This window comes from Oncorhynchus keta, chromosome 17 (genome assembly GCF_023373465.1).
Source record: "Oncorhynchus keta strain PuntledgeMale-10-30-2019 chromosome 17, Oket_V2, whole genome shotgun sequence".
NCBI lineage: Eukaryota > Metazoa > Chordata > Actinopteri > Salmoniformes > Salmonidae > Oncorhynchus > Oncorhynchus keta.
In genome coordinates, this window is record NC_068437.1 from 34,477,404 (window position 1) to 34,489,507 (window position 12,104).

The following is a 12,104-nucleotide window of genomic DNA, read 5'->3' on the forward strand; positions in this document are numbered from 1 at the left end:
ATGATGGTGTGGTGATGGTAACGTGATGGTGTGGTGATGGTATGGTGATGGTGTGGTGATGGTGAGGTTGCTGTGTGGTGATGTTGTGATGATAGTGTGGTGATGGTGTGATGATAGTGATGGTGATGTTTCTGTGTGGTGATGGTGTGATGATGGTGTGGTGGTGATGAGGTGATGGTGTGATGATGGTGTGGTGATGATGAGGTGATGGTGTGATGATGGTGTGGTGATGGTGAGGTGATGGTGTGATGATGTTGGTGAGGTGATGGTGAGGTGATGATGTGATGATGGTGAGGTGATGGTGTGGTGATGGTGTGATGATGGTGTGGTGATGGTGATGGTGTGATGATGGTGTGATGATCATGATGTGATGATGGTGAGGTGTTGGTGTGGTGATGGTGAGGTTACTGTGTGGTAATGGTGGTGTGGTGATGGTGTGGTGATGGTGAGGTTTCTGTGTGGTGATGGTGTGGTGATGGTGTGGGTGATGGTGGGATGATGGTGATGGTGAGGTTACTGTGTGATGATGGTGTGGTGATTTGGTGATGGTGTGATGATGGTGTGGTGATGGTGTGATGTGATGGTGTGGTGATGGTGTGGTGATGGTGTGGTGATGGTGTGGTGATCGTGAGGTTACTGTGTGGTGATGTTGTGATGATAGTGTGGTGATGGTGTGGTGATGCTAGGTGATGGTGTGATGATGGTGTGATGATGGTGTGGTGATGGTGAGGTGATGGTGTGGTGTTGGTGTGGTGATGGTGAGGTTACTGTGTGGTAATGGTGTGATGATAGTGTGGTGATGGTGTGATGATGGTGTGATGATAGTGATGGTGATGTTTCTGTGTGGTGATGGTGTGATGATGGTGTGGTGATGATGAGGTGATGGTGTGATGATGGTGTGGTGATGGTGAGGTGATGGTGTGGTGTTGGTGTGGTGATGGTGAGGTTACTTTTTTATGATGGTGTGATGATAGTGATGGTGATGGTGAGGTGATGGTGTGATGATGTTGGTGAGGTGATGGTGAGGTGATGATGTGATGATGGTGAAGTGATGGTGTGGTGATGGTGTGATGATGGTGTGATGATGGTGTGGTGATGGTGATGGTGTGATGATGGTGTGATGATGGTGTGGTGTTGTTGTTGGTGTGGTGATGGTGAGGTTACTGTGTGGTAATGGTGGTGTGGTGTGGTGATGCTTAGGTGATGGTGTGATGATGGTGTGATGATGGTGTGGTGATGGTGAGGTGATGGTGTGGTGTTGGTGTGGTGATGGTGAGGTTACTGTGTGGTAATGGTGTGATGATAGTGTGGTGATGGTGTGATGATGGTGTGATGATAGTGATGGTGATGTTTCTGTGTGGTGATGGTGTGATGATGGTGTGGTGATGGTGATGGTGATGGTGTGATGATGGTGTGGTGATGGTGTGGTGATGGTGTGGTGTTGGTGTGGTGATGGTGAGGTTACTTTTTTATGATGGTGTGATGATAGTGATGGTGATGGTGAGGTGATGGTGTGATGATGTTGGTGAGGTGATGGTGAGGTGATGATGTGATGATGGTGAGGTGATGGTGTGGTGATGGTGTGATGATGGTGTGATGATGGTGTGGTGATGGTGATGGTGTGATGATGGTGTGATGATGGTGTGGTGTTGGTGTTGGTGTGGTGATGGTGAGGTTACTGTGTGGTAATGGTGGTGTGGTGTGGTGATGGTGAGGTTTCTGTGTGGTGATGGTGTGGTGATGGTGTGGGTGATGGTGTGATGATGGTGATGGTGAGGTTACTGTGTGATGATGGTGTGGTGATGAGGTGATGGTGTGATGATGGTGTGGTGATGGTGTGATGATGTTGTGGTGATGGTATGGTGATGGTGTGATGATGGTATGGTGATGGTGAGGTGATGGTGTGGTGATGGTGTGGTGATGGTGTGGTGATCGTGAGGTTACTGTGTGGTGATGTTGTGATGATAGTGTGGTGATGGTGTGGTGATGGTGTGGTGATGGTGTGGTGATGTGATGATGGTGTGGTGATGGTGAGGTTACTGTGTGGTGATGGTGTGATGATGGTGTGGTGATGGTGTGGTGATGGTGTGATGGTGATGGTATGATGATGGTGTGATGATGGTGTGGTGATGGTGAGGTTACTGTGTGATGATGGTGATGTTGTGATGATAGTGTGATGATGGTGATGGTGATGGTGATGGTGATGGTGTGATGGTGTTGATGGTGTGATGATGGTGTGATGATGGTGTGGTGATGCTTAGGTGATGATGAGGTGATGGTGTGATGATGGTGAGGTGATGGTGTGATGGTGATGGTGATGAGGTGATGGTGTGGTGATGGTGTGATGATGGTGTGGTGATGAGGTGATGGTGTGATGATGGTGATGGTGATGGTGTGGCCAATGGTGTGGTGATGGTGAGGTTAATTTTTATGATAATGGTGATAGTGATGGTGATGGTGAGGTGATTAATGATGATGTTGGTGAGGTGATAATGAGGTGATGATGTGATGATGGTGAGGTGATGGTGTGGTGATGGTGTGATGATGGTGTGATGATGGTGTGGTGATGGTGATGGTGCGATGATGGTGAGGTGATGGTGTGGTGATGGTGATGGTGTGGTGAGGTTGGTGGTGATGGTGTGATGATAGTGTGGTGATGGTGTGATGATGGTGTGATGATAGTGATGGTGATGTTTCTGTGTGGTGATGGTGTGATGGTGGTGTGGTGATGAGGTGATGGTGTGATGATGGTGTGGTGATGGTGTGGTGATGGTGTGATGATGGTGTGGTGATGAGGTGATGGTGTGATGATGGTGAGGTGATGGTGTGGTGTTGGTGTGGTGATGGTGAGGTTACTTTATTATGGTGTGATGATAGTGATGGTGATGGTGTGGTGATGGTGAGGTGATGGTGTGGTGATGGTGATGGTGAGGTGATGGTGTGATGATGTTGGTGAGGTGATGGTGAGGTGATGATGGTGAGGTGATGGTGTGGTGATGGTGTGATGATGGTGTGATGATGGTGTGGTGATGGTGATGGTGTGATGATGGTGTGATGATGGTGTGGTGATGTTGTTGGTGTGGTGATGGTGAGGTTACTGTGTGGTAATGGTGGTGTGGTGTGGTGATGGTGAGGTTTCTGTGTGGTGATGGTGTGGTGATGGTGTGGGTGATGGTGTGATGATGGTGATGGTGAGGTTACTGTGTGATGATGGTGTGGTGATGAGGTGATGGTGTGGTGATGGTGTGATGATGTTGTGGTGATGGTATGGTGATGGTGTGATGATGGTATGGTGATGGTGAGGTGATGGTGTGGTGATGGTGTGGTGATCGTGAGGTTACTGTGTGGTGATGTTGTGATGATAGTGTGGTGATGGTGTGGTGATGGTGTGATGATAGTGTGGTGATGGTTTGATGGTGTGGTGATGGTGTGGTGATGGTGATGGTGATGGTGAGGTTACTGTGTGGTGATGGTGTGATGATGGTGTGGTGATGGTGTGGTGATGGTGTGATGATGGTGATGTTGTGATGATAGTGTGATGATGGTGTGGTGGTGGTGATGGTGTGATGGTGTTGATGGTGTGATGATGGTGTGATGATGGTGTGGTGATGCTTAGGTGATGATGAGGTGATGGTGTGATGATGTTGAGGTGATGGTGAGGTGATGGTGTGGTGTTGGTGTGGTGATGGTGAGGTTACTGTGTGGTGATGGTGTGATGATGGTGTGATGATAGTGATGGTGTGGTGATGGTGAGGTTTCTGTGTGGTGATGGTGTGGTGATGGTGTGATGATGGTGTGGTGATGGTGTGATGATGGTGTGATGATGGTGTGGTGATGGTGTGGTGATGGTGAGGTGATGGTGTGGTGTTGGTGTGGTGATGGTGAGGTTACTGTGTGGTGATGGTGTGATGATGGTGGTGTGGTGATGGTGTGATGATGGTGGTGTGGTGATGGTGTGGTGATGGTGAGGTTTCTGTGTGGTGATTGTGTGGTGATGGTGTGGTGATGGTGTGGGTGATGGTGTGGTGATGTTGTGGTGATGGTATGGTGATGGTGTGATGTGATGATGTGATGGTGAGGTGATGGTGTGGTGGTGGTGATGGTGTGATGATGGTGAGGTTTCTGTGTGGTGATGGTGTGGTGATGGTGTGGTGATGGTGTGGTGATGGTGATGGTGAGGTTACTGTGTGATGATGGTGTGGTGATGAGGTGATGGTGTGATGATGGTGTGGTGATGGTGTGGTGATGGTGTGATGATGTTGTGGTGATGGTATGGTGATGGTGTGATGATGGTATGGTGATGGTGAGGTTACTGTGTGGTGATGGTGTGGTGATAGTGTGGTGATGGTGTGGTGATGTGATGATGGTGTGGTGATGGTGAGGTTACTGTGTGGTGATGGTGTGGTGATGGTGTGATGATAGTGTGGTGATGGTTTGATGGTGTGGTGATGGTGATGGTGATGGTGAGGTTACTGTGTGGTGATGGTGTGATGATGGTGATGGTGTGGTGATGGTGTGATGATGGTGTGATGATGGTGTGGTGATGGTGAGGTTACTGTGTGATGATGGTGATGTTGTGATGATAGTGTGATGATGGTGTGGTGATGGTGAGATGATGGTGATGGTGTGATGGTAGTGATGGTGTGATGATGGTGTGATGATGGTGTGGTGATGCTTAGGTGATGGTGTGATGATGGTGTGGTGATGGTGAGGTGATGGTGTGGTGTTGGTGTGGTGATGGTGAGGTTACTGTGTGGTAATGGTGTGATGATAGTGTGGTGATGGTGTGATGATGGTGTGATGATAGTGATGGTGATGTTTCTGTGTGGTGATGGTGTGGTGATGGTGTGATGATGGTGTGGTGATGGTGTGGTGATGGTGTGATGATGAGGTGATGGTGTGATGATGGTGTGGTGATGGTGAGGTGATGGTGTGGTGTTGGTGTGGTGATGGTGAGGTTACTGTGTGATGATGGTGTGATGATAGTGATGGTGATGGTATGGTGATGTTGTGGTGATGGTATGGTGATGGTGTGATGATGTTGTGGTGATGGTGTGGTGATGGTGAGGTGATGGTGTGATGATGTTGATGATGGTGAGGTGATGGTGTGGCGATGGTGATGGTTTGATGGTGTGGTGATGGTGTGATGATGTTGGTGGTTTGATGGTGTGGTGACGGTGTGGTGATTGTGATGTGATGATGTGATGATGGTGAGGTGATCATCATCACCTCACCATCATCACATCATCACATCACAATGATGATGGTGTGGTGAAGGTGAGGTGATGGTGTGATGGTGATGGTGGTGATGGTGTGGTGAGGGTGATGGTGTGGTGGTGGTGATGGTGATGGTGAGGTTGGTGGTGATGATGTGATGGTGAGGTGATGATGTGATGGTGGTGATGGTGTGATGATGGTGTGGTGATGGTGTGGTGATGGTGTGATGATGTTGGTGAGGTGATGGTGAGGTGATGATGTGATGATGGTGAGGTGATGGTGTGATGATGGTGTGGTGATGGTGTGGTGATGGTGTGATGATGGTGAGGTGATGATGTGGTGATGGTGTGGTGATGGTGTGGCGATGGTGTGATGATGTGATGGTGTGGCGATGGTGATGGTTTGATGGTGTGATGATGTTGGTGCTTTGATGGTGTGGTGACGGTGTGGTGATTGTGATGATGTGATGATGGTGTGGTGAAGGTGAGGTGATGGTGTGGTGAGGTTGGTGGTGATGGTGTGATGATGTGAAAATGTGATGTGTGATGATGTGAAAATGTGATGGTGTGGCGATTGTGATGGTGTGGTGATGGTGTGGTGATGGTGAGGTTTCTGTGTGGTGATGGTGTGGTGATGGTGTGGGTGATGGTGATGGTGAGGTTACTGTGTGATGATGGTGTGGTGATGATGGTGTGGTGATGGTGTGGTGATGGTGTGGTGATGGTGTGATGATGTTTTGGTGATGGTATGGTGATGGTGTGATGATGGTATGGTGATGGTGAGGTGATGGTGTGGTGATGGTGTGGTGATCGTGAGGTTACTGTGTGGTGATGTTGTGATGATAGTGATGGTGATGGTGTGGTGATGGTGTGATGGTAGTGATGGTGTGATGATGGTGTGATGATGGTGTGGTGATGCTTAGGTGATGGTGTGATGATGGTGTGATGATGGTGTGGTGATGGTGAGGTGATGGTGTGGTGTTGGTGTGGTGATGGTGAGGTTACTGTGTGGTAATGGTGTGATGATAGTGTGGTGATGGTGTGATGATGGTGTGATGATAGTGATGGTGATGTTTCTGTGTGGTGATGGTGTGATGATGGTGGTGGTGTGATGATGGTGTGGTGTTGGTGTGGTGATGGTGAGGTTACTGTGTGGTAATGGTGTGATGGTGAGGTGATGATGTGATGGTGGTGACGGTGTGATGATGGTGTGGTGATGGTGATGGTGTAGTGATGGTGTGGTGATGATGCTGAGGTGATGGTGTGGTGAGGTTGGTGGTCATGGTGTGATGATGTGATGGTGTGGCGATGGTGATGGTTTGATGATGTTGGTGGTTTGATGGTGTGGTGACGGTGTGGTGATTGTGATGTGATGATGTGATGATGGTGTGGTGAAGGTGAGGTGATGGTGTGATGGTGATGGTGGTGATGGTGTGGTGAGGGTGATGGTGTGGTGATGATGTGATGATGGTGTGGTGAAGGTGAGGTGATGGTGGTGAGGGTGATGGTGTGGTGATGGTGATGGTGTGGTGATGGTGTGATGATGGTGTGGTGATGGTGTGATGATGGTGATGGTGTGGTGATGGTGTGGTGATGGCGTGATGATGATGTGGTGATGGTTTGGTGAGGTTGGTGGTGATGGTGTGGCTATGGTGTGGCGATGGTGTGATGATGTGATCAAATCAAATCAAATCAAATGTATTTATATAGCCCTTCGTACATCAGCTGATATCTCAAAGTGCTGAACAGAAACCCAGCCTAAAACCCCAAACAGCAAACAATGCAGGTGTAAAAGCACGGTGGCTAGGAAAAACTCCCTAGAAAGGCCAAAACCTAGGAAGAAACCTAGAGAGGAACCGGGCTATGTGGGGTGGCCAGTCCTCTTCTGGCTGTGCCGGGTAGAGATTATAACAGAACATGACCAAGATGTTCAAATGTTCATAAATGACCAGCATGGTCGAATAATAATAAGGCAGAACAGTTGAAACTGGAGCAGCAGCACAGTCAGGTGGACTGGGGACAGCAAGGAGCCATCATGTCAGGTAGTCCTGGGGCACGGTCCTAGGGCTCAGGTCCTCCGAGAGAGAGAAAGAAAGAGAGAATTAGAGAGAGCATATGTGGGGTGGCCAGTCCTCTTCTGGCTGTGCCGGGTGGAGATTATAACAGAACGTGGCCAAGATGTTCAAATGTTCATAAATGACCAGCATGGTTGAATAATAGTAAGGCAGAACAGTTGAAACTGGAGCAGCAGCATGGCCAGGTGGACTGGGGACAGCAAGGAGTCATCATGTCAGGTAGTCCTGGGACATGGTCCTAGGGCCCAGGCCAGTTGAAACTGGAGCAGCAGCATGGCCAGGTGGACTGGGGACAGCAAGGAGTCATCATGTCAGGTAGTCCTGGGGCATGGTCCTAGGGCTCAGGTCCTCCGAAAGAGAGAAAGAAAGAGGGAAGGAGAGAATTAGAGAACGCACACTTAGATTCACACAGGACACCGAATAGGACAGGAGAAGTACTCCAGATATAACAAACTGACCCTAGCCCCCAGACACATAAACTACTGCAGCATAAATACTGGAGGCTGAGACAGGAGAGGTCAGGAGACACTGTGGCCCCATCCGAGGACACCCCCGGACAGGGCCAAACAGGAAGGATATAACCCCACCCACTTTGCCAAAGCACAGCCCCCACACCACTATGTGATGATGTGATGGTGTGGCGATGGTGATGGTTTGATGGTGTGGTGATGGTGTGATGATTGTGATGTGATGATGTGATGATGGTGAGGTGATGATGTGATGATGGTGTGGTGAAGGTGAGGTGATGGTGTGATGGTGATGGTGTGAGTGATGGTGAGGTTGGTGGTGATGGTGTGATGATGGTGTGGTGATGGTGTGGTGATGGTGTGATGATGGTGAGGTGATGGTGTGGTGATGGTGTGGTGATGGTGTGATGATGGTGATGGTGTGATGATGGTGTGGTGATGGTGAGGTGATGGTGAGGTGATGGTGTGGTGTTAGTGTTGGTGTGGTGATGGTGAGGTTACTGTGTGGTAATGGTGTGATGATAGTGATGGTGATGGTGTGGTGATGGTGAGGTTACTGTGGTGATGGTGTGATGATGGTGGTGTGGTGATGGTGAGGTTTCTGTGTGGTGATGGTGTGGTGATGGTGTGGTGATGATGTTGTGGTGATGGTATGGTGATGGTGTGATGATGGTATGGTGATGGTGAGGTGATGGTGTGGTGATGGTGTGGTGATCGTGAGGTTACTGTGTGGTGATGTTGTGATGATAGTGTGGTGATGGTGTGGTGATGATGTGGTGATGGTGAGGTTACTGTGTGGTGATGGTGTGGTGATGGTGTGATGATGATGGTGTGATGATGGTGTGGTGATGGTGAGGTTACTGTGTGATGATGGTGATGTTGTGATGATGGTGTGATGATGGTGTGGTGATGGTGGTGATGGTAGTGATGGTGTGATGATGGTGTGATGATAGTGTGGTGATGGTGTGATGATGGTGTGATGATAGTGATGGTGATGGTGATGGTGAGGTTTCTGTGTGGTGATGGTGTGGTGATGGTGTGATGATGGTGTGGTGATGGTGTGATGATGTTGTGGTGATGGTATGGTGATGGTGTGATGATGGTATGGTGATGGTGAGGTGATGGTGTGGTGATGGTGTGGTGATGGTGAGGTTACTGTGTGATGATGGTGTGGTGATGAGGTGATGGTGTGATGATGGTGTGGTGATGGTGTGGTGATGGTGTGATGATGTTGTGGTGATGGTATGGTGATGGTGTGATGATGGTATGGTGATGGTGAGGTGATGGTGTGGTGATGGTGTGGTGATCGTGAGGTTACTGTGTGGTGATGTTGTGATGATAGTGTGGTGATGGTGTGGTGATGGTGTGGTGATGTGGTGATGGTGAGGTTACTGTGTGGTGATGGTGTGGTGATGGTGTGATGATAGTGTGGTGATGGTTTGATGGTGTGGTGATGGTGATGGTGAGGTTACTGTGTGGTGATGGTGTGGTGATGGTGTGATGGTGATGGTATGATGATGGTGTGGTGATGGTGAGGTTACCTGAGGTACTTTCATTTATTTTTATCCTTTTGATTTTCTTATCAGAACAAATTGTTTTTAAATATGGTGTGATGATGGTGATGTTGTGATGATAGTGTGATCATGGTGTGGTGATGGTGTGATGATGGTGATGGTGTGGTGATGGTGTGATGGTAGTGATGGTGTGATGATGGTGTGATGATGGTGTGGTGATGCTTAGGTGATGGTGTGATGATGGTGTGATGATGGTGTGATGATGGTGTGATGATAGTGATGGTGATGGTGTGGTGATGGTGAGGTTACTGTGTGGTGATGGTGTGGTGATGGTGAAGTTACTGTGTGATGATGGTGATGTTGTGATGATAGTGTGATGATGGTGTGGTGATGGTGTGATGATGGTGATGGTGTGGTGATGGCGTGATGGTAGTGATGGTGTGATGATGGTGTGATGATGGTGTGGTGATGGTGTGATGATGGTGATGGTGTGGTGATGGTGTGATGGTAGTGATGGTGTGATGATGGTGTGATGATGGTGTGGTGATGCTTAGGTGATGGTGTGATGATGGTGTGATGATGGTGTGATGATGGTGTGATGATGGTGTGATGATAGTGATGGTGATGGTGTGGTGATGGTGAGGTTTCTGTGTGGTGATGGTGTGGTGATGGTGTGATGATGGTCTGGTGATGGTGTGATGATGGTGATGGTGAGGTGAGGTTACTGTGTGATGATGGTGTGGTGATTAGGTGATGGTGTGATGATGGTGTGGTGATGGTGTGGTGATGGTGTGATGATGTTGTGGTGAGGGTATGGTGATGGTGTGATGATGTTGTGGTGATGGTGTGGTGATGGTGATGGTGATGGTGTGATGATGTTGGTGAGGTGATGGTGTGGTGATGGTGTGGTGATGGTGTGGTGATGGTGTGATGATAGTGTGGTGATGGTTTGATGGTGATGGTGAGGTTACTGTGTGGTGATGGTGTGGTGATGGTGTGATGGTGATGGTATGATGATGGTGTGATGATGGTGTGGTGATGGTGAGGTTACTGTGTGATGATGGTGATGTTGTGATGATAGTGTGATGATGGTGTGGTGATGGTGTGATGATGGTGATGGTGTGGTGATGGTGTGATGATGGTGTGATGATGGTGTGATGATGGTGTGGTGATGCTTAGGTGATGGTGTGATGATGGTGTGATGATGGTGTGATGATAGTGATGGTGATGGTGTGGTGATGGTGAGGTTTCTGTGTGGTGATGGTGTGGTGATGGTGTGATGATGGTCTGGTGATGGTGTGATGATGGTGATGCTTAGGTGAGGTTACTGTGTGATGATGGTGTGGTGATTAGGTGATGGTGTGATGATGGTGTGGTGATGGTGTGATGATGTTGTGGTGAGGGTATGGTGATGGTGTGATGATGTTGTGGTGATGGTGTGGTGATGGTGAGGTGATGGTGTGATGATGTTGGTGAGGTGATGGTGTGGTGATGGTATGGTGATGGTGTGATGATGGTGTGATGATTATGATTATTAGAAAGCAAATTACGGACTCCTCTTTAAACCTGCGTATTCCTCCAAACCTCAGTTGTCCTGAGTCTGCACAACTCTGCCAGGACCTAGGATCAAGAGAGACGCTCAAGTGTTTTAGTACTATATCTCTTGACACAATGATGAAAATAATCATGGCCTCTAAACCTTCAAGCTGTATACTGGACCATATTCCAACTAAACTACTGAAAGAGCTGCTTCCTGTGCTTGGCCCTCCTATGTTGAACATAATAAACGGCTCTCTATCCACTGGATGTGTACCAAACTCACTAAAAGTGGCAGTAATAAAGCCTCTCTTGAAAAAGCCAAACCTTGACCCAGAAAATATAAAAAACTATCGGCCTATATCGAATCTTCCATTCCTCTCAAAGATTTTAGAGAAGGCTGTTGCGCAGCAACTCACTGCCTTCCTGAAGACAAACAATGTATACGAAATGCTTCAGTCTGGTTTTAGACCCCATCATAGCACTGAGACGGCACTTGTGAAGGTGGTAAATTACATTTTAATGGCATCGGACCGAGGCTCTGCATCTGTCCTCGTGCTCCTAGACCTTAGTGCTGCTTTTGATACCATCGATCACCACATTCTTTGGAGAGATTGGAAACCCAAATTGGTCTACACGGACATGTTCTGGCCTGGTTTAGGTCTTATCTGTCGGAAAGATATCAGTTTGTCTCTGTGAATGGTTTGTCCTCTGACAAATCAACTGTACATTTCGGTGTTCCTCAAGGTTCTGTTTTAGGACCACTATTGTTTTCACTATATATTTTACCTCTTGGGGATGTTATTCGAAAACATAATGTAAACTTTCACTGCTATGCAGATGACACACAGCTGTACATTTCAATGAAACATGGTGAAGCCCCAAAATTGCCCTCGCTAGAAGCATGTGTTTCAGACATAAGGAAGTGGATGGCTGCTAACTTTCTACTATTAAACTCGGACAAAACAGAGATGCTTGTTCTAGGTCCCAAGAAACAAAGAGATCTTCTGTTGAATCTGACAATTAATCTTAATGGTTGTACAGTCGTCTCAAATAAAACTGTGAAGGACCTCGGCGTTACTCTGGACCCTGATCTCTCTTTTGAAGAACATATCAAGACCATTTCGAGGACAGCTTTTTTCCATCTACGTAACATTGCAAAAATCAGAAACTTTCTGTCCAAAAATGATGCAGAAAAATTAATCCATGCTTTTGTCACTTCTAGGTTAGACTACTGCAATGCTCTATTTTCCGGCTACCCGGATAAAGCACTAAATAAACTTCAGTTAGTGCTAA